Source organism: Pleurodeles waltl, chromosome 12, assembly GCF_031143425.1.
Source record: "Pleurodeles waltl isolate 20211129_DDA chromosome 12, aPleWal1.hap1.20221129, whole genome shotgun sequence".
Lineage (NCBI taxonomy): Eukaryota > Metazoa > Chordata > Amphibia > Caudata > Salamandridae > Pleurodeles > Pleurodeles waltl.
The window spans coordinates 486,959,811-486,982,234 of NC_090451.1; positions in this window are offsets into that span (position 1 = coordinate 486,959,811).

The window sequence follows — 22,424 nt, forward strand, 5'->3', positions numbered from 1 at the left end:
TTAGTCTTTCTTTTTCTGCTTCATCAGTTGCAGCTCATATTTTGCCTGCTTTACCCATGTCAAGGACTTGTGATTTATCCAGCATAGTCGCCCTTGCTTTGGGTTTCTTTTAGAAGCGTGAGAGAGTTTCTCGTCCCATCCTGCCACAGGTAGTACAGCAAAAGGGCCTGTTTGGCAGTAACCACCTGGCCTGTCGGAAGTCTTGCCTGCTGAGCACCTCAAATAGATTTACCCCATTGAGTATTCTTGAGTCATGTGATTGAATGGTTTCCCATGGCTCTCCAGGCTACCTCAGAATTCTGTAAGGACGGGAACCTTTTATCATGGAACATTGCGGGTATTTCTGCCAAATGTAATGATCCTAAATGTCAGCAGTTTGTCACAAACTACCAGATAATATGCCTTCAGAACAAGTGGGAAGTAAATAATACTTTCTTCCTGGAAGGGTACAAGACTTACTTTCTTCCTGCAGTGCCCTCGTGGCACGGAGGGCCTGTGAGGGGTTGATCACTTTTATAGCAGTAGAAGTGAAAGGGTTTGTCTCTGACACGCATTGGAAAGTTTATTTCAGTACTGAACACCCCCCAACAGCCCTAGTTAATTTTGTATAGTGCCAGGGTGGGGCAGGATGGGGTTTCCAGCCTCTCACTTCTTAATTTTGCTTTGAACTCTTGGGGGGAGGCATCACTGGGAAATAATTACTAGCCCTTGTGGGGGATTTCAACTGTCATCTAGGCTATTGCCCTTTACTATTTTATATTTCAAAACCTAAATGTACACATCTGAAGGGCTTCCACTTTGTCCTCTCTAAGGAGGGTACCAGTCTTGGTGCCATTTTGGCCTCACAAAATCGTGTCTTTGCCCTGGACAAACATTTAAACTCTCCAAACCCTCACATTCTTCCCACTTTTAAGGGGAGAGGTTGTACATCGATTACTGATTTTACTTTTGTCTCTGCTCCATTGTTCCTGCTCATTTCCTATGTTGGTATCAATTTTAGTCCTTCTAACAATAATAATCCATTGTCACTAGCTTTTGATGTTTTTACTGTCCCTAGCTGAACTCGGGGTAGTAGGCTGATAGAGGGATTTTTTTGGTGGAACAGGGCAGAAGGGTGAAATGGACGCAGATGCCCCACCTCTCCCCTTAAAGCCTTCCTCTTTGTTAAGTGTGCAAAGGAGTTTGCTACCTGCTTGGACATAGATGCTGCAGGGCAGGATGTCTTTCAAGCTTTTCAGGGTATTGCTTATGCAGTACTTAATCCTTTGTCGATATTGACATCTAAGACGGGCTTCCTAGGATCTTAAATGGTTTGATGGGGATTGCGCGAGGTGCCTGCGGAGTTTGAAGGCGACACTCAAACAATCACCAAATAATAGGAGACTTGTTGCAGGCAGTAGGGCAGGCCTATAAGCAGGCTCTTGCAAAGCGTAACACTACTCTGCGGGAGGTAACCTGGAAGGACCTAAGCCAGGCGAGTGAGAGTGAGAGAGACACCTCTCTTTTTTTGGAATGTGGTAAACTGGCCCTGTTGTGCACAGATGTCCGGCCTGGCACAATGCCATCATATCTCTGATCATCAATGGGTCAACCACTTTGAGGGTATCTATAGTCAGTGGGCAGAGGCAAGGCAAGGACAGCGCAGTTGTGGTACCAGAGTGCTCCCCTGTGGTCTTTGCTTTGGAGGAGTGCACCCAGGGCATTATGGCACTATCCATAATAAAGCTCCTGGACCACACAGTGTCCCTCTGGATGTGGAGATTTGGGAGCCTCTTCTGACTCAGGTCTTGAACACAGCCGCTTCACAAGGGGCACTTCCTTCATGGTCTTCTGCAGTGATTGCGCCTGGGGGATAAGGGGGATAAGAACAATCCACAATGTTACCACCCCATATCACTAATTGATACAGTAGTGAAGATTATGGGGAGAGTTATCCTCAATAGGCTTTTAGAATGGTCTGATGTGAAGAACATCCTGAGTGATGTCCACTTTGGTTTTAGGACAGGCAAGTTTATTTCTGATCAGTGTTTGAATCTCCACCTTATTATAAATAAATACATTGTTGCCCAGCCTGAAGTTTTGCATTTAGCTTTTATGGACCTCATGTCCATGTTCGACAAGGTCAATCATGCTAAACTTTGGGCCCTGCCTTTACAAATGGTGGTGGAACTGAACACTGTGGAACTTTTAGCTAATTTGCATTCCAATACTACTAATTCAGCACCTTTCTTACAGGACACAGCTTGCACACTGTCATTTCCTACAAGTAGAGGCCTTTGCCAGGGGTGTATCCTTGCGCCATTCTTGTTTACCCTATTTGTGAATGGGCTTGTGCTTGCTCTTCTTTCTGTTCAAGCAGATTGTCCGAGGGTGGGTATTAGACCCCATTCCGTATTGTAATACGCTGACAGTGCGGCCCTTATGTCTTGCATGGCTAGGGGCCTGGGCCTACTTTTGGACATGTTTGTCTCTTTAGGGGGAGCCTGGACTTATCTGTTACTTTATCGAAGTCCTATGTTATGGTTGTAAGACTTTAAAGTGGCTAATCACACCCTGGGCAAAGTGTTGGTTTTCCCCTATCCGAGGGTTCTATTTGATGTGAAGAAGAGTTGGAACCCCTAAAAGAAGGAAAGAGATCTGAGTTTTTGAAAACCGCTGGGGCAGAATTTAGTTTTGCATGAAGGCTGGGCTCTTGGTCTCTGAGTGCCCGCCTAAAAAATCTATCAAGCAAAATGTATGTCCCAGTTATGGTATGGAAGTGTGGTCTGGAGGTTCATAAAGACTGATAAATTACAAGCAGTTGAAAAACAATTTTATGATGATTAGCGCAAGTCCCGCAAAGCACTTTTGTTTATTCAGTGCATGCGGAGTCACACAGCAGACATAGTGGCCCTCTACTGTGGTGGATCAAGATCTGGACCAGGGAGGAACTGAAGTTGAGTCATTTGATTATCTCAGATTGTTTGGCGGTCGACATGGCGCATAATACTCCCTTCACAGCGTACGTTAAAACATATTTTTAATCCCGTGGGAGACCGGCTATTTTTACTGCTCCCAGTCTTTGTTCTTTTGAGACTTGACTTGTATTAGGAGATTGTTTTTAGAGTGGGCTCATTTAGTAAGAAAACAATTTGAGGTACAGAAGCGGTCACAAAGACTGTCCGTGGGATGGAGCCATATTTAGTGCAGGTGTGAGATACAGCAAGATAGCTTCTCATTGTCCAGGTTTAGGTTTAACCCGCTACATCATCTCCTGGCTTCATCAAGTGGCTGGGTCCAATCTGGTTGTAGGTTGTCCTGCGGCTACGACAATAGGTCTCCTCAGGACACCCTACAGTTTGTAATGTTTTACTGCTATTTTTGTAGGCAGAGGAAGCACATTTTAGCACCACTGCTGAAATCCCTGAACTTTACTCAGGTACACCCTGCTCTTGTTCATCTGCAGATGCTTCCTAATGCATTTGTTTTGTTTACGGTTTTATGTTTTTTTCAAGCTGCATTGATGTCTAGGAGATCGAGGCCTGATTGTCTTTCCTGTTTTGTAAATAACAGTTATGGGTTTTTAAATAAGATGTATTTCATGTGACTGTGTAATGATGAGATGCTTTTTTAATATCTACTGTGTTTTTTATGATCGATTTGCAACCAAATAAAGATTTTACTACTACTATACCATTCAGCGAGCAGTGAATAGCATTATGGTCACTGTCTGTCCTGTGCAGCACCTTCATATTAACTACAGTAATCCAGAGTGAAATGGCGATCAAGATATAATCAATCCCACGGGAGGGGCCAGGGGAATTAAAGGTATGACATGCATGTGAATCAGATGGCGTATGGCCATTGCACACCCGCGGACCATGAGATAGGATAAAGGACAGTAAATGGTAGGCTGCATCTGACCACCTCTTCACGGGAGCTGTATTTAGTGGGGGGATACTCACATACCTCCACTTCAACATCAGAGGGAAAGCAGTTATTAGTAATAAAAGGCTTGTACATGGTGATAAAATCCCCTGCAATGATTAGGGAATCATGGCCCTCATTCTGACCTTGGCGGGCGGCGGAGGCCGCCCGCCAAAGTCCCGCCGTCAGGTTACCGTTCCGCGGTCAAAAGACCGCGGCGGTAATTCTGACTTTCCCGCTGGGCTGGCGGGCGGTCGCCTTCAGACCGCCAGCCAGCCCAGCGGGAAAGAGGCTTCCACGATGAAGCCGGCTCGGAATCGAGCCGGCGGAGTGGAAGCTGTGCGACGGGTGCAGTTGCACCCGTCGCGTATTTCACTGTCTGCGCAGCAGACAGTGAAATACATGTAGGGGCCCTCTTACGGGGGCCCCTGCAATGCCCATGCCAGTGGCATGGGCACTGCAGGGGCCCCCAGGGGCCCCGCGACCCCCCCTACCGCCATCCGGATCTCGGCGGTCCGACCGCCGGGATCTGGATGGCGGTAGGGGGGGTCGGAATCCCCGCGGCGGTGCAGCAAGCTGCGCCGCCGCGGAGGATTCAATGGGGCCGCGGTACACTGGCGGGACCCCGCCAGTGGTGCCGGTCCGACCGCGGCTTTACCGCTGCGGTCGGAATCCCCATTGGAGCACCGCCGGCCTGTCGGCGGTGCTCCCGCGGTCCTCCGCCCTGGCGGTCAAAGACCGCCAGGGTCAGAATGACCACCCATGTGTGTCAAAAAGGTCCCTTTGCGTGGTAAGTTGCTGTAGCATCACTGTTCCACCCCCTCTTGACCCCACAGTTGTAGATGTACATTTTGAGTGTGAAAGAATCCTCCCCTGTCATAGTTATGCCTTCTATATCTTGGGAGGCAATAGTAATTTGGCACAATTTAATGTTTAGAGAAGCGGTACTCAAGCAAGAAGATCACCAGGGGGGCGTCCTTTCCCAATGCAATGTTCAGTGATAAAAATGGTGCGTGTGAAAGGGGTTTTCTTCTTGGAAGGTTTGCGTGAGGTTTCAATTCCCCTACCTCTGACGATGCTGTTGTCAATTGTGATTTCAAATCTATAACCTCGGCTTGAAGCCTGCTGACCAAAATAACAATACTAGCAATGTCTATGTTAATGTCACTTGGCGCCACTCTTAGGACTACAATAGGTTGGATAGACAAATTAGGGTCCCGTACAGACCTTGCGCGGCCCTTGTCCAAACCAGTATTCAGTGGAGATGTCAGAAAGATTGAATAACTGTTTGAACAGAGTCAAAGGAGTCAATGGAACAGGGTCACATCTAAGAGTGACAGTATTGAGGTAGTGACAGTAGTAGCAGCCATCGGCCCAAACAATTTCAGAGCAGCATCACCAGTTTGATTGGCTGAGGTGAAAACATACATGAGAGTCTTGGGCACGTCCTTCACGTGATGTCTATAATGGAGGAAACAAGCTCTAGAATTGAAACAAGAATGCCAAAAGATCATTTCTCCAAGTAAGAACAGGCACATTGCTTGAAAGCAGGGAATTAAACACAGCCCCCAGCTAGAAATCAGGGTCAATCAACACCACCAAACACAAGGAGCCCCAATCCCCAGTGCTCGTAGCCTGTTGAGGATGTACAACAACTGCAGCAGCCCCACAAGAGTACAGGGAAAACAAGTAAGATCCACCAGACAGATTAGAGTTGCACCACTTCAGACGACAGTCGACGAACGGCACTGGAGAGCTCCAGTCAGCCAGGGTAACAACTTCTGGGTGCCATAGACCACGGCCTCCATAAAACATGTTCTGTCTCTTGGATTTTCGGGTAGCACCTTTGTCAGAAACTGTGCTTGGCACTGCCTACTAGTGCTGGGGGCCCTGGAGGCTAAGGAGCCCCAGCCAACTGCTCTCAATGGCGCGACACCCCCTCAAGGTATCTAGCACGGAGAAGTCCCCCAAGATGGACCACACAATCCAAACTGGCAGAAAGTAAACAAAATCATATGAGACAGAATTAGAGGCTCATACCACTTCAAACAAGTGGCATCCGATCGTAGAGCCAAGGGTTTGTTCCTGCACTGCCTCTTTATGTCACTGATGGGTGCAGGATGGACCCACCCTTGACCCAGGCTTTGCCAAGCATGCCCTGTGCGGCGGGAGAGAGTGCAGTGCGTTGATAGCCCAGAGATGAGCACTCCTCCCCCAGCAGTCAGCTGGAACCTCCTGGCGCATGGTCCCCTGGGACCTTGAGTCCCCAACAGTGGGCAACAAAGTGGCAGGAAGCACGGCATCCCACGTGGAGGGATTGGGCGTGGTGTTTTGTAGCACCCAGAGATGATGAGCACTCCTCCCCCTGCAGTCAGCTGGCACCTCCTGGTGCGTGGTCACCTTGGATCTCGAGTCCTTAGGAGTGGGCATTAAAGCAGCAAGAAGCACAAAGAGTTTGTAATTTAGGGTCAAATACATAATCTACATTAGTGGCAGTCCAGGAAGTGGTACATTGTATCCATTTGGATGTACAGCTTTTCCATTTGGGACACTAGCCTTTGTGACAGCCTGTAAGGCTGGAACAGGAGTAACAACAATGATGTGTTTTCCCAGAGCAAATGGTCTTTCCTTAATGACAGCCATCTGGACTGCAGCCAGTATTTGTTCAGTGAATGAATAAGGCATTTCAGCATTTGAATATAAATGTGATTTATAAATGCTGTTGGCACTGTGTCACCTTCATTGAATGTGACATAGGTAAAGTCAATGGCACCCAATATTATCACGATGACCAGGTTTTTTTATTTAGAATTGTGTGTAAGTGTCTTGCTGCAAGAAAGTCCGTCTGTAGTGACTCAAGTATTTGTGTATGCTCTGGTGTATAAAGTTTGCTGGAAAAATCTGGACAAATTAAATCATACAGTGGTTTTATGCATTGTGCCTATTCTGGTATGTATGTTCTGCCAAAATTGAAGAATCCTACAAGGATTCTAGGTTTTTTTTCATGGTATTTGGTGGTTGTAATTGAACATACTTCTCAAGGAAATGTAGTTCCAGGCTCTTCCCTTCATTTGATAACTCGCAAACTAGGAACAGAACACCAAGAAAGGCAATTTTTGTTTTCTTAAAATTTAATTTGTAGCTATGTTTTGCAAATCCCAAAACAATCTGATCTACTTTGGCTAAATGAGTTTTTAAGTCATTGTCCATCAGATAAATGTCATCAACATAGGACAATGCTTTTGGATCAATATCATGTAATATTGATGTTACACAGGCAGAGAACAGCCCTGTACTGTTCTATTACACTTGTGCGGGGGTGGCAAAAATGGCACTGGGAGATGAGCGTGAAAAAAGTAGTTAGATGCCTGATTTTAGGCACTATGGGCCTGAGTACAACCTTGGTGGATGGGGTACTCAGTCAGAAACGTGACGAATATCCCGCCCGCCCTATGACAAGTTCCATTATGTCCCATGGAAATTGTAAAACGGCAGGCAAGATATCCGTCACGTTTGTGACAGAGTATCCCATCTGCCAAGGTCGTAATCAGGCCCTATGTTTTGGCAGAAACCCCTGTTGGAAATATCCAGTGTTGTTTATATTTTTTTTATAGACAATCGTGTTCATTAATGCTGTATTGTATGACTCTTGAATTGCAAATGTGTATGTGGCCACTTAAGTATCTATTCTATAGAAGTGATCTGCCTTAACTACAGAGAATAGGGGGTTGTCCATGGGCAATACAGAGGATTCAATTACTCCCTGGTACTCGTGTTGTGAGAGCATTTTTCTCACTGAAGCTTTTGCTTCATTTTTCTATTGGGTATTTTGGTTGCACTTGTGGGCTGGACCTTATGGGTATTACTGCATAAAACATGTCCTTATCCCAGCCTACCTGGTCACGGCATAGTGCAGGGGCTTGTGCAGGTGACCAGTCTGCAGCGTATGCTTTTTTTTACTTGTTCAGGAACTCGGAACAAGAAAGATGGTAAAATCACATCTTCCCCTTTTGGGAGAGTTCTAATAAACTTTGGTGGCCAACCTTTTTGAGCCAAAAGAATGTCATAACTAAGTGCTAGTGTTTCCAGAAAAATTACGTTAATTGTGCGTCTTATGTTCAATTTATATACTCTGTCTGATGAGGTGATTTGCTTAGCTGTGGTTTCTTCTTCTATGGTGTTGTTAGTTGCTTTTGTATTCAGAAACTTTTTGGAGATTATGGTGAACTATCACAACCCCTGCCAAGCTGTATAGCAGAGTGACTGCCCACGCCCTGTTCTGTAGCAATGTTCTCAGTAAGTGTGGCATATTTTGTCAAATTCCCTGCAACCTTTTTCTTTTTTAACTGGGTTTTTTGTTACGGAAGTTTCGCTTACTTTTTTATGACAATGTCATATGTGCATTGTGAGTCCTTTTTTGGTTTCTCATACCTTTTTGTCTGCACTCTGACCGCCTTTCTCTCTCGGACCATTTTTCAGATGAGTCCTGAAAGGAGCGAGAAGAGCATGTATCAGTATACCGATGTCAGGCTGTTTTAAGTTATCACAGTTTTGTAAATTAGAATGTTTTTCAGAACTCTTCATGATTTGATTTGATTTGATTTTTCTTTGCTTTTCCCAGTGATTATTTTAGAAGACTGTTATGCTTGTTTGGTATTACATTTTTCAGGATTACCTTTAAGCTGTGGCCTATTTGGTCTTGCCCCTACGTCATCATGACCTATGGATGTATAGGTTTCAGCAATACGTTTTGGTAACTTAAACTCCTGATCTATTAATGGAACTTGTGTAAGACGTTGGCAAACTGCAAATGCTGCTGCTTCACATTTTATGTTTCCTAAAATTATTGAGGATACTGTGGCAAAATTGCGAATTAATTTCATCCCCAAGTTCAGGGCAGGGGCCGCCCCGTATTCATTTAATATCTGTATCAACACTTCTGCTAAAACAGCAAGAGATGGTATCCCATGGGTCATGGTATATATTGCAGCAAAGAGTGTACCCCATGTTGCACAGTCATCAACAAGGGTTTCATTCCAAGTGGCAAGTACGTTGTGAGAATTATATGTTCGCCTTGGGGACTGTATCGGGAAACACCGCTTCAAGCTGGTTTGTTTATTGAGCAATCCAGAACACAGTTTCCTCCTGTCTGGTGGGTATCTTACCCACAATAGCCTTAATAGTCAATGGGTTCATTCCAGGTGTAGCCAGCTGTGGTTGGACAGCTTGAGCAGCCCTCTCTACGGCAGTGTTTGAGGTGCAGATAGCAAATTGTGTTAAGCGTCTGTATAATATAACTAGATTATTATATTGTGGTGGTAGATTGCGGCTACATTATGTATGTTTGGATATGGTGTGCATGCAGCTAAAACTGGCCAAGTGGCCCCATCATTACTGAGGGGACCCAATCTAACATGTTCAAAAACATGTGTTAGGGTGCCTTTGAAACAATTTTCATTTTCCTGGTATGTTAAAGGTATTTCTTAATAGTGGTATGCTCTGTTTTGGCCTGGTGGGTTGGTCACTGTACATGTATGAAATGTATTTGTGTTGGCATCAACTGCAAGAAAGGAGAGCCACGGTTAAAATACTTTTGTATGCATTGTGTGCCTCTACTATCAACATAACATCTCCACCCCTATCAGGTATTCCATTGTGTTGTAAACGTTGTGTGACAGCATGTCTGGAATTGACAAGAATATCAACTGGATTTGCCATTCTGGTGAATGGAGGTCAGAGAAGGAGATACTGAAGTGGGGTATTATTTTAGAGGTTCAAGTTTGACCAAACTACAGACAATTAAAGGTACTTTCTATACTGTTGAGAAGGATTTCTTCCTTGTCACTATGGGTGTCTCCATTTTAAGGTGTGTAGGGCACCTTGGGCACACAAGAGACAACTACAGAGGAGACCTGTTAGATAAGTACCTGATCTAAAGATGTTGGTGGCACCATGTTATACAGTTCCTACTAAGAAGATAGGGCTGCATATTTGGACAACAGAACTTCAGAATGTGGGGGACTAACTCCATCCACACCATCAGCATCTATTGGGCAAATTCATGGCTAGGTCACAGTGCCTCACCTGAACCCCTGAACCTACCGGGGTGACAGATGACTGCAGCAACCTACACATGACACTCTGACTCGTCAGGGAAGTCATGGAAACAGATCTCACCCTTTTGTTGTATTACTCATGTATGGCCAGGTAAAAACACAAAAGATATACAAACTGATTGTTCAGTATATTTATTGAAACAAACGTAATCTTGCATAACGCGAATGAGCTGCGATAATTAGGCAGATGAAACAAAGCAAAGTAACTGAAATTATGAACATGGTAAAGACAAAGAATATTCCAACCATGGTGAATCTGTTCTAGGATATCTAGAGGTTCCTACTTAATCCTAAGACCATGCTGAGAGCATAGTGGGCGTACCCTTCTGCCTTGCTCGATCTAAGGGATTAGCCCCAGCCCCGAAAACAGTGATGGGAGTCAGCCTGCAGTGTAGATGGCAATCCTCTCGGGTAGCTGGTGAACTAGTGCCAGCAGAGCTGCATGTCAAACACAGCATTCATTCCAGGACAGTCGTGGATGGAATGCCCTCTGCCCCTTGCGGGTAAGCGCATCGTTTATAAAATAAAGCCACACTGTGATGGAAGCACATACCTGATGCAATGCTGTGTCTAGATGTTAGAAGCTGTCTCCTGAACGGGCAACATAAGAACTAGGGCACTGTGTACAGTGCTCCTAGCCTTGAATAGAAAGTTCAACAACAGATAACTCGTACTACATATTCCTAGAAAAATATAATGCAAGAAATGTGTATAAATGTCATTCCTAATAGCAGTGCAGCTAAAGCATTATAAAATACGAAATACAAAATGACGCTAAATACAGGGCAACAAACTGGGGTCCAAGAGGTCCTCACGACAAGAACTGGATCAGTCTGCATCACTGGTATGTTGTTGTGGATTCTAGAAGACTATAAACTTTACATGTGAGGCTAGTAATGGATCCTGGGATGTCTACATAGGTTTAATCGGCTGTAGTGAGGGTAATATGGGCAGTGACATCTTGCCAGCCTCTGTAACATGATGGACACATCTACTGTCACAGGTATTTGGCAGTAAGAAGGGTAACCTGTGGAATAACTTGTATTCTGCAATAGCCCTAGCATTGTGGCATACTCAGGCACAGTGACCAGTCATGGCACTTTTAAGCATCATTGAGCACTGCTGACAGTTGTATCTCAGAATATCGAAGTCGAAAATATCATATTTCAGGAGTGTGGACTGCAGAATATTGACTTTAATTGTTGAACGAAAAATGTTTTTTCTTGTATTTGCCATATGAATCAAATTAACATTTTATAATGATATAAGGCTAATAAAAACAAATATATATATTGATGTACACCAGGTATATAACTTTAATCCAGTTTGTCTTTTGTAATTAACCACACCTGGAGGTAGAGAAAATGCCTGCTAGGGATTCATTTAATTAAGACTGGAGTGCCAGCCAAATGAAGTTAGGCTTAATGTGCAACGTTTTGCACTTGGACATTATTTTTTTCACTTTGCACTACTGATATATGCAAGAATGTCTATCTGTAATGGATTTTCAAATTAAGGGTAAGAACAAAGCAAAGTAGAATGTTTGTACCAGGAAGGAAAGTGTCTTCCTGAATGCAGTGTGTTGCTGTGATCATGTCAGCATGGAGTCTGATAGCACTGGAACAGTGTTGCCACTGAATATTATTGTTTTAAATAGTTACGCGCCAGTTTACTATTCTTACCTCCACATCTACTTACTTTGAATATATTCATTTTAATTGTAAGTTGCCTTTATGTAGGGCTTACTACTGGTCAGCCGGCGTTGAAACTCTTTGTGGTTAGTAGCATACTAGTCCCCAGGCCAAAGGTTAGAAGTAAATAGGTAGTAAATTAATATGTGCTTCCTTTTCCTTGAAGGATGAGATGTGTTAAATTAGTGATCTTGAGGCCTCATACATTTGCTGTAGAATTTTGAATAAGGATAGATTAATTGAACTAGAGGGGAGATCTGAGATGTTATAGAGAGTGATGGACATGTGTGTCTTTTAGTTAGATGAATTGGATAGAAACAGACAAGAGTTTAGAAAGCATGTTTGGGAGTCCATTGTAGTCAGAAAGGTTGGGGTAAGTCTACGAGTGGAGGAAAAGGCAGAGGTGGAATGTTTTTTAATAAAAAAAATATATATATGCACGTATACAGACATAAACAGGCCCATTTAAATATATACATATGTGTATGCATATATACATACATCCATACTCACATTTACATAATATACATAGTTATATCTTTATATAAGGCCTAGACCCATATAAATATACCTGTATGCACATACATGTAATAATATTTACATGACCAGACAAACACATGTATGTTGCTCATAAATATACATAGACTACTATGTTTTTAATCTCACAGATGTATATCCTTATAAACAGAAGGATAAACCAATATACACATGCTGTTGTATAAAGGTAATCTCCTTGAACAAGACAAATATCAGATCCAGGGGAAAGGGCATTCCTGATAGATAAATAAATAATGGAATCAAGGGTGGCGCTTACGAAATCTAATAATACAAAAGGTAAAGACTAAAATAGTCTTTATCTTTTGTATTATTAGATGTTGTAAGCGCCACCCTTTCCCCTGGACCTCTAGTGGACCAAGAAGGGTGACAAACAACACCTAATCCTGGTAGGTATCCGTTTTTTTCAGTATTTGTGTAGTTTTTGTTTGGAAGAATTTTTACAATAATCTTATATCTGATATCTGTCTTGTTCAAGGTGTCTCCACAATTGATAATCCTCGTCCGGATGACCCTGCATTGATTAATCCTTCAATAGGGTTGAAACGTCGACAAAACATGAAGCGGAAAATGCCTGTAAGGATTGTTTTTTCTGCCCCTTCGTGGACAAAAAGAATCCTGCCTTCAATGCAGACTCCCTTGCAACATGATGCAAGGGTGCCTGTGTTGGAGCGAGGCAGCCAAAAGTGCGCCACAAGAAAATGACACGAACGCATGGTATAATGTTAAATATAGTGCATTCCTGTCCTTTCATGTAGCACAGCCAGCAAGGTCGCTTGCTGCACGACACTGCGTGAAATCTGTTAAATGTGCCCTATGATTGGGTGGTGTGGGCCTCTCAATCAGCAGCCATGTTTATAATTTGAAGGATTTTGTCACAAAAGATTCTAAGTAATGAACAGGCTCAGACCATATAGTAAAAGTCAGCCCCGTCCTCATTACACCTAGGACACATGTCTACTGTGCACCAGGAAACATATGGTTGATTCTTTTAGGGGAAGTATACATGCAGTGCAAATATGCATTTAAGAATGTTAGTCCAATTAGCATCAGTGATCTGCATGTGCATATCATCCTATTTATTGCGCAGTGTCCCCAGATCACCCCTGCACATTTCAAAAGCGAGTGATATAGAATTGTAACCTTTCTAGTTTTGCCATTAAGTTAAAAGATTTATTGTGGGCATTCATGCTTGGGGCTATCCTCTATGCCTATTTTCCACCACCTTTGTAACACCCCCTAAAGAGCCCCATGTAGCAGAACATGTCCTTGTAGTATGTCATACTATTCACAGTTCCCAAACCTCGAGCTAGTACCCCAACAAATAGATTGCCCAATGTTATAAGGTCATTCTTGGCCCCTTCCAGCAGGCAATTTCAGTTTCTGTAGCCAAGTCAATAATGAGGATGTGGGTATGAGCAGAGTATAGGGCAAATGCATCTATAGTTTTTGAAGGGTTCCCAAACAAACCTAGTAAACCACTGCAGCTGAGCAGCCAGATATTAGAGCTCAAAGTTAGTCACAGTAACATTATCTTTTTTGATAAAGTAACGTTATCCATGACAGAAATCTGGAACATACTCCAGAATTCAATAGCTTGTGTAAGATAGGTCAGTGCTGGCCCTTCAAATTCCATGCACTCAGATCAGTAGTTTCAGACCCTTAAGTGTCGTCATAGGGTAATTTTGTTATGCTAAAGCGGCCCTATGGTGGCTTTTACCCCACCCCATATTTACAAAGTGGAGCAATGCATGCATTCTGCCACTTTTTGAACCCATTGCACCACATTATGCCTGCGCCAGGCATGATGTATGCACGGGGCGCTCCGCCCCAGGGAGACCCAAAAAATGGCAGATTACACTGTGCCTTTTTTTCCATCAAGGCAGGTGTTAAAATGACGGACCCATTCAAATCAATGGCTCTCCCTCTGCTTTGCTGCACTAGCATCAAAATGTTTGACCGTACTGCGGCAAAGCGCCACAACAGCATTAAAAATTCTGATGCTGTTGTGGTAAGGACCGCCATGGTGCACCTTATTGTAAATATGGCACAACCATAGTGTAGTTAGGAAGGGGAAAGGGTGACGCAAGAGAAGTAGCGCATAGGGACCGATACGATGCACCACTTTCTCATAAACATGCCCCTTAATCTTGATGTGTTCTCATTTAATCACTATGCCTTGCTCTCTCTGTATACACATGTTTTTCGTTCCCTTGACCTTATACTCGCTTGATTTGTCCCAGTTCACCCTCAGCCTGAAAGCCTACCAAATTCACCCAGCGCCTTGTCTCTGCTTTGCACATCTGCCTTCTACCCCAATCAAGTACATCAGCATTTCATCTGTTTATAATGAAGTATATTGTGGGTGATCATCAATCTATATTTCACAACAAGATATCCCCCCCATCTTATTTTCAAGGTCAATGGCTACACCTCTAAGGCAAACAGGACCAGGTAGAGGGACAGCCCTGTTTCATACCTCTACTGGCTATGCAGGGTTCTGATAATAAGGCACCTAAAACCCTGGCCATTAGTCTGGTGTATAACAGACTGCTCCATGCCAAGAATCCAGGACCAAGTCACATACCGGCCAATACTGTTTACTAGAATTCCCACTCAAGCATATTAAAGGCCTTCACAATGTCTACAGAAAGCTCTAAAGCCTTAGGGCATGCCATCTCATCTAAAACTTGAATCAGTCTCCTAATTTTAGGCATGGTAATTCTCTTGGGGGATAAACCCAGTTTTGTCAGGGTGAACCTGGGCACCCACTAGCAGCTTATTTGCTAAGATTTTGCTCAATATTTTATAGTTCACATTGAGAATTGACAACGTCACTAGGAATGTCCGTGCTTTGTTTTAAGGAGCAGTACAAAAAATGCTTCCCTCAAAGTCTGCAGCAGAGATCCCACCTTCCTGGATGAGTTAACGACATGCTAATTTTGGGGCTTACACAGCTATATATGTCAGATAAAGTTCAATCGGCAGGCCATCAGACCCAAAAGTTTTTTCCCCTCGCCATCTCCTTCATGGCTGCTTTTACATTTCGTATCACTGTATCCTTCTCCAGGGCAGTTGCATTTTCCAACGTCGGCCTGGTGTGGGGAAACACCTAGCATGTATTGAGCTATTTCTTCATGGGATGCAGTGTCTCTAGACAAGTGAAGCCTGTCACAGTAGGCTTTAAATATCTTGTTTATCTTCCTTTGAGAGTATATTACTTGACCCTCTAGTGTGGAAATATTAAGAATCAGGGGACCCTATTTTTCCCTATTAACCAGCCAAGCCAACAGTTTCCCAGCTTTGTCTCTGTCATCCTGTGCCTTTACAAAATATGATCTGTAACCATTCTACGATAACCTTTCTATTAGCACCATCAACTTCTCCTTTTCCTCGCAAAGGTGCTCACATCCTGATGTGCCCCCTATCAGTTTCATTCTTAAGTGTGTTTAACAACACTTCATGCTTAAGGACATCGATGTGTAGTTGTGACCTTGCTCCTACCGCACCTGCAGTGTCCCCTCATCCCTATTTTGATGGCCTTTCATTCCACCCAAAGATAGGATGCCGTGCCTGCATTGTCCTCAAAATATTTAATGATTGCCTCCCACAGGGTAGCCTTAAAAGCAGTATCTGCAAGCAGGAGTGTGTTGAGCGTCCAATAAGATATATTTGTTCTAGGGATATTTCACTGTAGGGTCATGATCCAGGGGCTTTGGTCAAAATAAGTCCTGGATAAATACTCAGTATGCAGGGTCTCCACATGCATTTGAAGGAAACAAAGAAACGTATCCAACCTTATATGCGAATCATGCAAACCAGAGTAAGAACACTCCCACCCATTTCCTAAAGGCCTTCACCACCCTATGCGTCCTGGGTGCAGGGAGAGGAGGGTATACCCTATCCAGGTCCACACCTATGATTCAATTAAAGCCGTCTCCAATCATCTAGGGGATAGTCAGTGCTGCTGTGATGTGTGAGGGCATGAATCTTAGTTGGTCTACATTTGGGGCATAAATAGCAATGCAGTCTCCTTCCCCTCCATCCTTCCTGCAATCACAATATATCTCCCTTATCGATCAATTATTTCCATTAGGGGCTTTAACCCTGTGTCCACTTTGATCCAAATCAAGTAACCTAGGGCATACGCTGAGTAAAATATAATTGACCCCATCATCCCTTTTGCAGAGCCTGCCATTCACTGTGTGTGAGGTGTGTCTCTTGAAGAAATGAAAATTGGGCACCCTGGTACTTGATATAAGCTTGTACAATGCAGTGTTTGCTAAGACCCCACACATTCCATTTTTACTTGGCCCGCCATGTGTGTCAAAAACTAGCATCACTAAACAATATAGTAGTTATTATACAGAGCCACCCCTCTCCCACCAGTAGAGCAGCAAACTCTTGCTCAAACTTACAACTTGAAATAAAAATTCAACAAAATTAACTTCGCACATCCTCAACCTTACCCTCCCACGACCTTGATGACAAAGCATCCTGTCCAAGCCCATAATAGCTTTATTTATAACCACACCTTCAATGCAACTTCTATAGGTCTCACTGGTAAGTGCTATGGTTGGACAGAAGGGATATAAACCAGTGTCAGCTTCTCTGCTATGGCAGAGTAGCATCATGCCCGCGAACAGCAGCACCCGCAATACTTTAACAACGAAATGATAATAAACTATGTTTATTATCGTTTTGTTGTTAAAGGGGCAGGGCCATGGGGGATGATGGGGACGAGGGGTAGTGTACTGGGCACTCCCCTCAGTGCGCATGTGTGTTTGGCCGGCCGTCTCGAGCCAGACAAATTTAAATGCACACTGTGCTCTCTCCAACCTGGCACTGTGATGCCGTGCTGGAGAGAGCAGGCACAGGCTCCCAGTCTGTCTGGGAGTGCCCTGGCTGAGTACTCCAGCCAATCCCAATGCTGCTCTGAGCAGTGTCAGGATTGGCCACAGGGCAAGCTGGGTGCCTGTGCCTGCCTGCAGTGACCAGGAAAGAGGAGTGGCATGGTGGCGGCGGCAGGGCAGGTATTTTAGTTTTTTCAATTAAATGTTTTTGTTCCCCCCAGCCCCCCTGCCGTGCACTGCCCCATCCCTTTACAGTGCAGCGAGCCGCAACTGAAAAAAATAACAGAACTGCAAGGTCTAACCTGCCTGGACCGCCCCACTGTTGCACATCAAATTATATATAAAGATACTGACCAATCAAGGCCTCCTTATAGTAGACAAAATACAGGAGAATCGTTGATAGTAAACATTTAGTCCTGTCTCATATTATTTCTCCAACTGTGTTGGGATGACTTAAAGAAATGCAGTATCAGCTTCAAATTCTCCAGTGATCTTTGTTCCCGGGTCCAACTCTTCATCACTGTGACAATAGACTTTTCCTCGTGCTATTCAACCTCACTGCTGGTGTAATCACCCATTCTCTCTCCAATTCAGTTTGTTGTTTTGTGGAGCATTCCCTATTTGACATCTGGATCATTGTCTTCTGTGTGCTGGTGACCCACTAGGGGTCTCAGATGGCGGGTTGTGTCTACCAACATCATAGCTCTCTACCCAGTTCCAGGCCTCAGAAGGGTCTGTGAGAAAACAAAGATTTCCCCTCTATCTGGACCCTCAGTCGTGCTAGGAACAAGGGGTTAAGACTGAAAATATTGTTGCTTTTGATGGGGTAGTTTATACACGACACTGGACCTTCCCAATCACTAGGACCTTCACTCCTTGATGGAGTTGATGCTGACCAGGTCATCCTGCAGCTGAAAAGAGTCCCTGATGTGAAGTTCAGTGCCTGCTAGATGCACAAACATGCAACTGAGAAAGCAATCAGTATCCCAATGTTGCATGTTTCAAAAGTGGTATTGCCTGTACAGGGAGTGCAGAATTATTAGGCAAATGAGTATTTTGACCACATCATCCTCTTTATGCATGTTGTCTTACTCCAAGCTGTATAGGCTCGAAAGCCTACTACCAATTAAGCATATTAGGTGATATGCATCTCTGTAATGAGAAGGGGTGTGGTCTAATGACATCAACACCCTATATCAGGTGTGCATAATTATTAGGCAACTTCCTTTCCTTTGGCAAAATGGGTCAAAAGAAGGACTTGACAGGCTCAGAAAAGTCAAAAATAGTGAGATATCTTGCAGAGGGATGCAGCACTCTTAAAATTGCAAAGCTTCTGAAGCGTGATCATCGAACAATCAAGCGTTTCATTCAAAATAGTCAACAGGGTCGCAAGAAGCGTGTGGAAAAACCAAGGCGCAAAATAACTGCCCATGAACTGAGAAAAGTCAAGCGTGCAGCTGCCAGGATGCCACTTGCCACCAGTTTGGCCATATTTCAGAGCTGCAACATCACTGGAGTTCCCAAAAGCACAAGGTGTGCAATACTCAGAGACATGGCCAAGGTAAGAAAGGCTGAAAGACGACCACCACTGAACAAGACACACAAGCTGAAACGTCAAGACTGGGCCAAGAAATATCTCAAGACTGATTTTTCTAAGGTTTTATGGACTGATGAAATGAGAGTGAGTCTTGATGGGCCAGATGGATGGGCCCGTGGCTGGATTGGTAAAGGGCAGAGAGCTCCAGTCCGACTCAGACGCCAGCAAGGTGGAGTACTGGTTTGGGCTGGTATCATCAAAGATGAGCTTGTGGGGCCTTTTCGGGTTGAGGATGGAGTCAAGCTCAACTCCCAGTCCTACTGCCAGTTCCTGGAAGACACCTTCTTCAAGCAGTGGTACAGGAAGACGTCTGCATCCTTCAAGAAAAACATGGTTTTCATGCAGGACAATGCTCCATCACACGCGTCCAAGTACTCCACAGCGTGGTTGGCAAGAAAGGGTATAAAAGAAGGAAATCTAATGACATGGCCTCCTTGTTCACCTGATCTGAACCCCATTGAGAACCTGTGGTCCATCATCAAATGTGAGATTTACAAGGAGGGAAAACAGTACACCTCTCTGAACAGTGTCTGGGAGGCTGTGGTTGCTGCTGCACGCAATGTTTAAGGATGAACAGATCAAAACACTGACAGTATCCATGGATGGCAGGCTTTTGAGTGTCCTTGCAAAGAAAGGTGGCTATATTGGTCACTGATTTGTTTTTGTTTTGTTTTTGAATGTCAGAAATGTATATTTGTGAATGTTGAGATGTTATATTGGTTTCACTGGTAATAATAAATAATTGAAATGGGTATATATTTTTTTTTTGTTAAGTTGCCTAATAATTATGCACAGTAATAGTCACCTGCACACACAGATATCCCCCTAACATAGCTAAAACTAAAAACAAACTACAAACTACTTCCAAAAATATTCAGCTTTGATATTAATGAGTTTTTTGGGTTCATTGAGAACATGGTTGTTGTTCAATAATAAAATTAATCCTCAAAAATACTACTTGCCTAATAATTCTGCACTCCCTGTATATTCATGTCACTGAGAATTTACCTCTTGGACTGAAAATATATATATTAAATTATAGATAGGTAACAGTGAATTATGGGGATGCTTTTCATCCAGGTTTTCTGAGTGACATCATATAAGCAAAAAGTGCAAAGAACACTAAGCTGAAAAACATCGCCATAATTCACTTTTTACCCATCTGTAATTTTATCTTATGTTTGCTCCCCCAAAAATCATCTCCTGCTGCTTTCAACTACTACGCAAGGGCAGAGGAGTAATAGGGGAGCCATACATGACATGGCATCTCCTCCCAGACCCAAATGAAAAAAAACAAATACCTTACCTGACATCATTATCTAGCCCCCTCCACATTCCCTGCTTTCCTACCCCCTCGTGCAGCTGTGCTTTCTGCTTTCAGTCAAAGCAGACAAGAAGTGCTACACTTTCCGATAAACACCTCTCGGAAAGGCCATGTTAGCAAACTTCTGAAACCCATCAGATAAAAACACTCCCACCTCCACGCTGTGATGAGCCCCTGGGATAGGCTTGGCCTTTGTTGATAGGTTGCTTGTGTACTGATTAACCCCTCAATCCAGGTGCGCTGTGAATGAGGCGACTCTTAAAACAAATGAACGTCTATTCCCTGGTGTGAGGCGACGAAGGGTGAAAAGAGGATGCGCTGCACTGTAATTCATTTGCTCCCTTCCCTGACCTTAAAAAATCAGAACATTGATTTATTTAGGGTAGTAATGTTGTGATGCCAGGAAAGTCCTTGAAAAAACTAGTGTCCAGGGAAACCCAGGCCATCTGTCACCTTACCATACAGTTCTAAAAAGTAGCAGTTAATGGGGTATATCCATCAAATAGGATCTGAAGTAATACTCATACTGTTGAGCATTCCACAACATGGGTGTGATGTCACTTTCCTCCTCCGTGACATCTGGTACTGCAGCACCGTCTATATCTGCATTCATAGGAAAATGAGGATGGAGTCATTTTACTGGATGGAATACAGGGGCATAGCCGTCACTGGTGCAGCCACTGAAGTGGCACTGGGGTGTAGAGGCAAAGAAGACACCCAGTGCACTTTGCACCGGCTGTAGTTTCAGATCAGTTGTCCAGATAAGAATGTTTTATTGATTGTGTTTTCTTGGGCCTGGCTCGGTTGACTCTTCGTTGGGGTCGTTTGGAAAACTGTAGGATGGAAAGACAGACAGTCCCCAGGAAAACAGAGGAGAGGCAGGCAAGCAGTAGGAGTCTGTGTATACAGTGCTCTTTATATAAAATACATTTGTTTACAAAGAAAAGAGAGGAAGAAGGGTGAAGAGGGGATGGAAGAGAAAAAGAGCACAGTGATGAAGGTGAAGAAAAGGAGGATAGCAAGAAGGGAGAAAGATCTGGCGAAATGAAAGAGATCAGGAGATTTAAAAAAGAGTAGAGCAGGAAGACATGCCATAGTAAATAGAGCATGAGGGTATAAAGGGTAGAGAGAAAATGTCAGTTAAAGAGAAGATGAGAACATGGACTAAATGGATACAAAGGAGGCAGTATGAAGAAAGATTAGAGATAGGGAGGAATAAGGCAATGGGCATGGAAAAGACAGATTATGGAAATATAGGAATGCCCTGGTTAGTTACCTGTAATCTTTATTATCCTTAGTCCACTAATCCTCGTCACAGTCATCTACTCATGAGGTGATCCCACCTCTCTACAGGAATAAAACCAAGAAGTAGAGTGGACATGATCCAGCCCTCCCGGTTAAGGGGTGGAATAATACATGGCCAGGCCTACACCTCTGCAACCACCAAGCCTTTTGAGGCCAGCAACTCAAGGGAGGAAAGGAGGGCATAATGATTATGACAAGGACTAACAATAATGAAGATTATCAATAAGTATCTGGGGATGTGTCCCTACATTCTCATGTCCTCATCCCAGTCATTTAATAATGAAGAATACCAAAGCTGAACTGGACAAAGAAATACAGGAATCACTAATACTCTACTAACACAAATTTACTTTTATTCATAAAGCAAAAAAGAAAAGAAACCAAGAAAGTAATAGCCAAACCCATTCACTGAATCTGCTAATGAATAAGACAGGTGTGTGAAGTTGCTGAGGATTCTGCTCAACAAATGTCTGATAGAGACACTCCCTTAAAATCAGCCCAGGAGGCAGCTACACCTCTTACTGACCTTCTATTATTCACAAGTAGTGTCAGACTGGCACATTGGTAGACTAAAGTGAAATAGTTTCTCTAATGCACCTGTTTATAGAAATGCTAGATGCTTTAGAACCCTGGTTAACTTTACATTTTGTCAGTTTTCATGAATGCTTTAGTACGTTTCTAGATATACTCAAACTGCTCTTTTGACAACAAAAGAATGAAGTAGGCTCTCCTCATGGGAAACTGGAGTAGGGATAAAAGAATGGAGAAAAATCTCTTGCCCTCTGTGAGATAAAGAAGAAACCTTCTTCGAAAAACCTGGGTCAGTTCTAAGAATATTAACATCTTTTGAAATCCGTAATCCTGGGGGTTTACACAGTAGAGCCCCCACATCTCCAATTCTTCTAGCTATTGATGTAGCTACTACAAAAACACTTTAAGCATAGGCCACTTAAGGTTGACCACAGACTGAAGATCAAAGGGAATAGATTGAAGGGCTTTGAGGACCAAAGGTAGATCCCAAGAAGGAAAGAAAGGACATACCACCTGCCTGGAAAAAGAAAACTTTATAACAGCCTA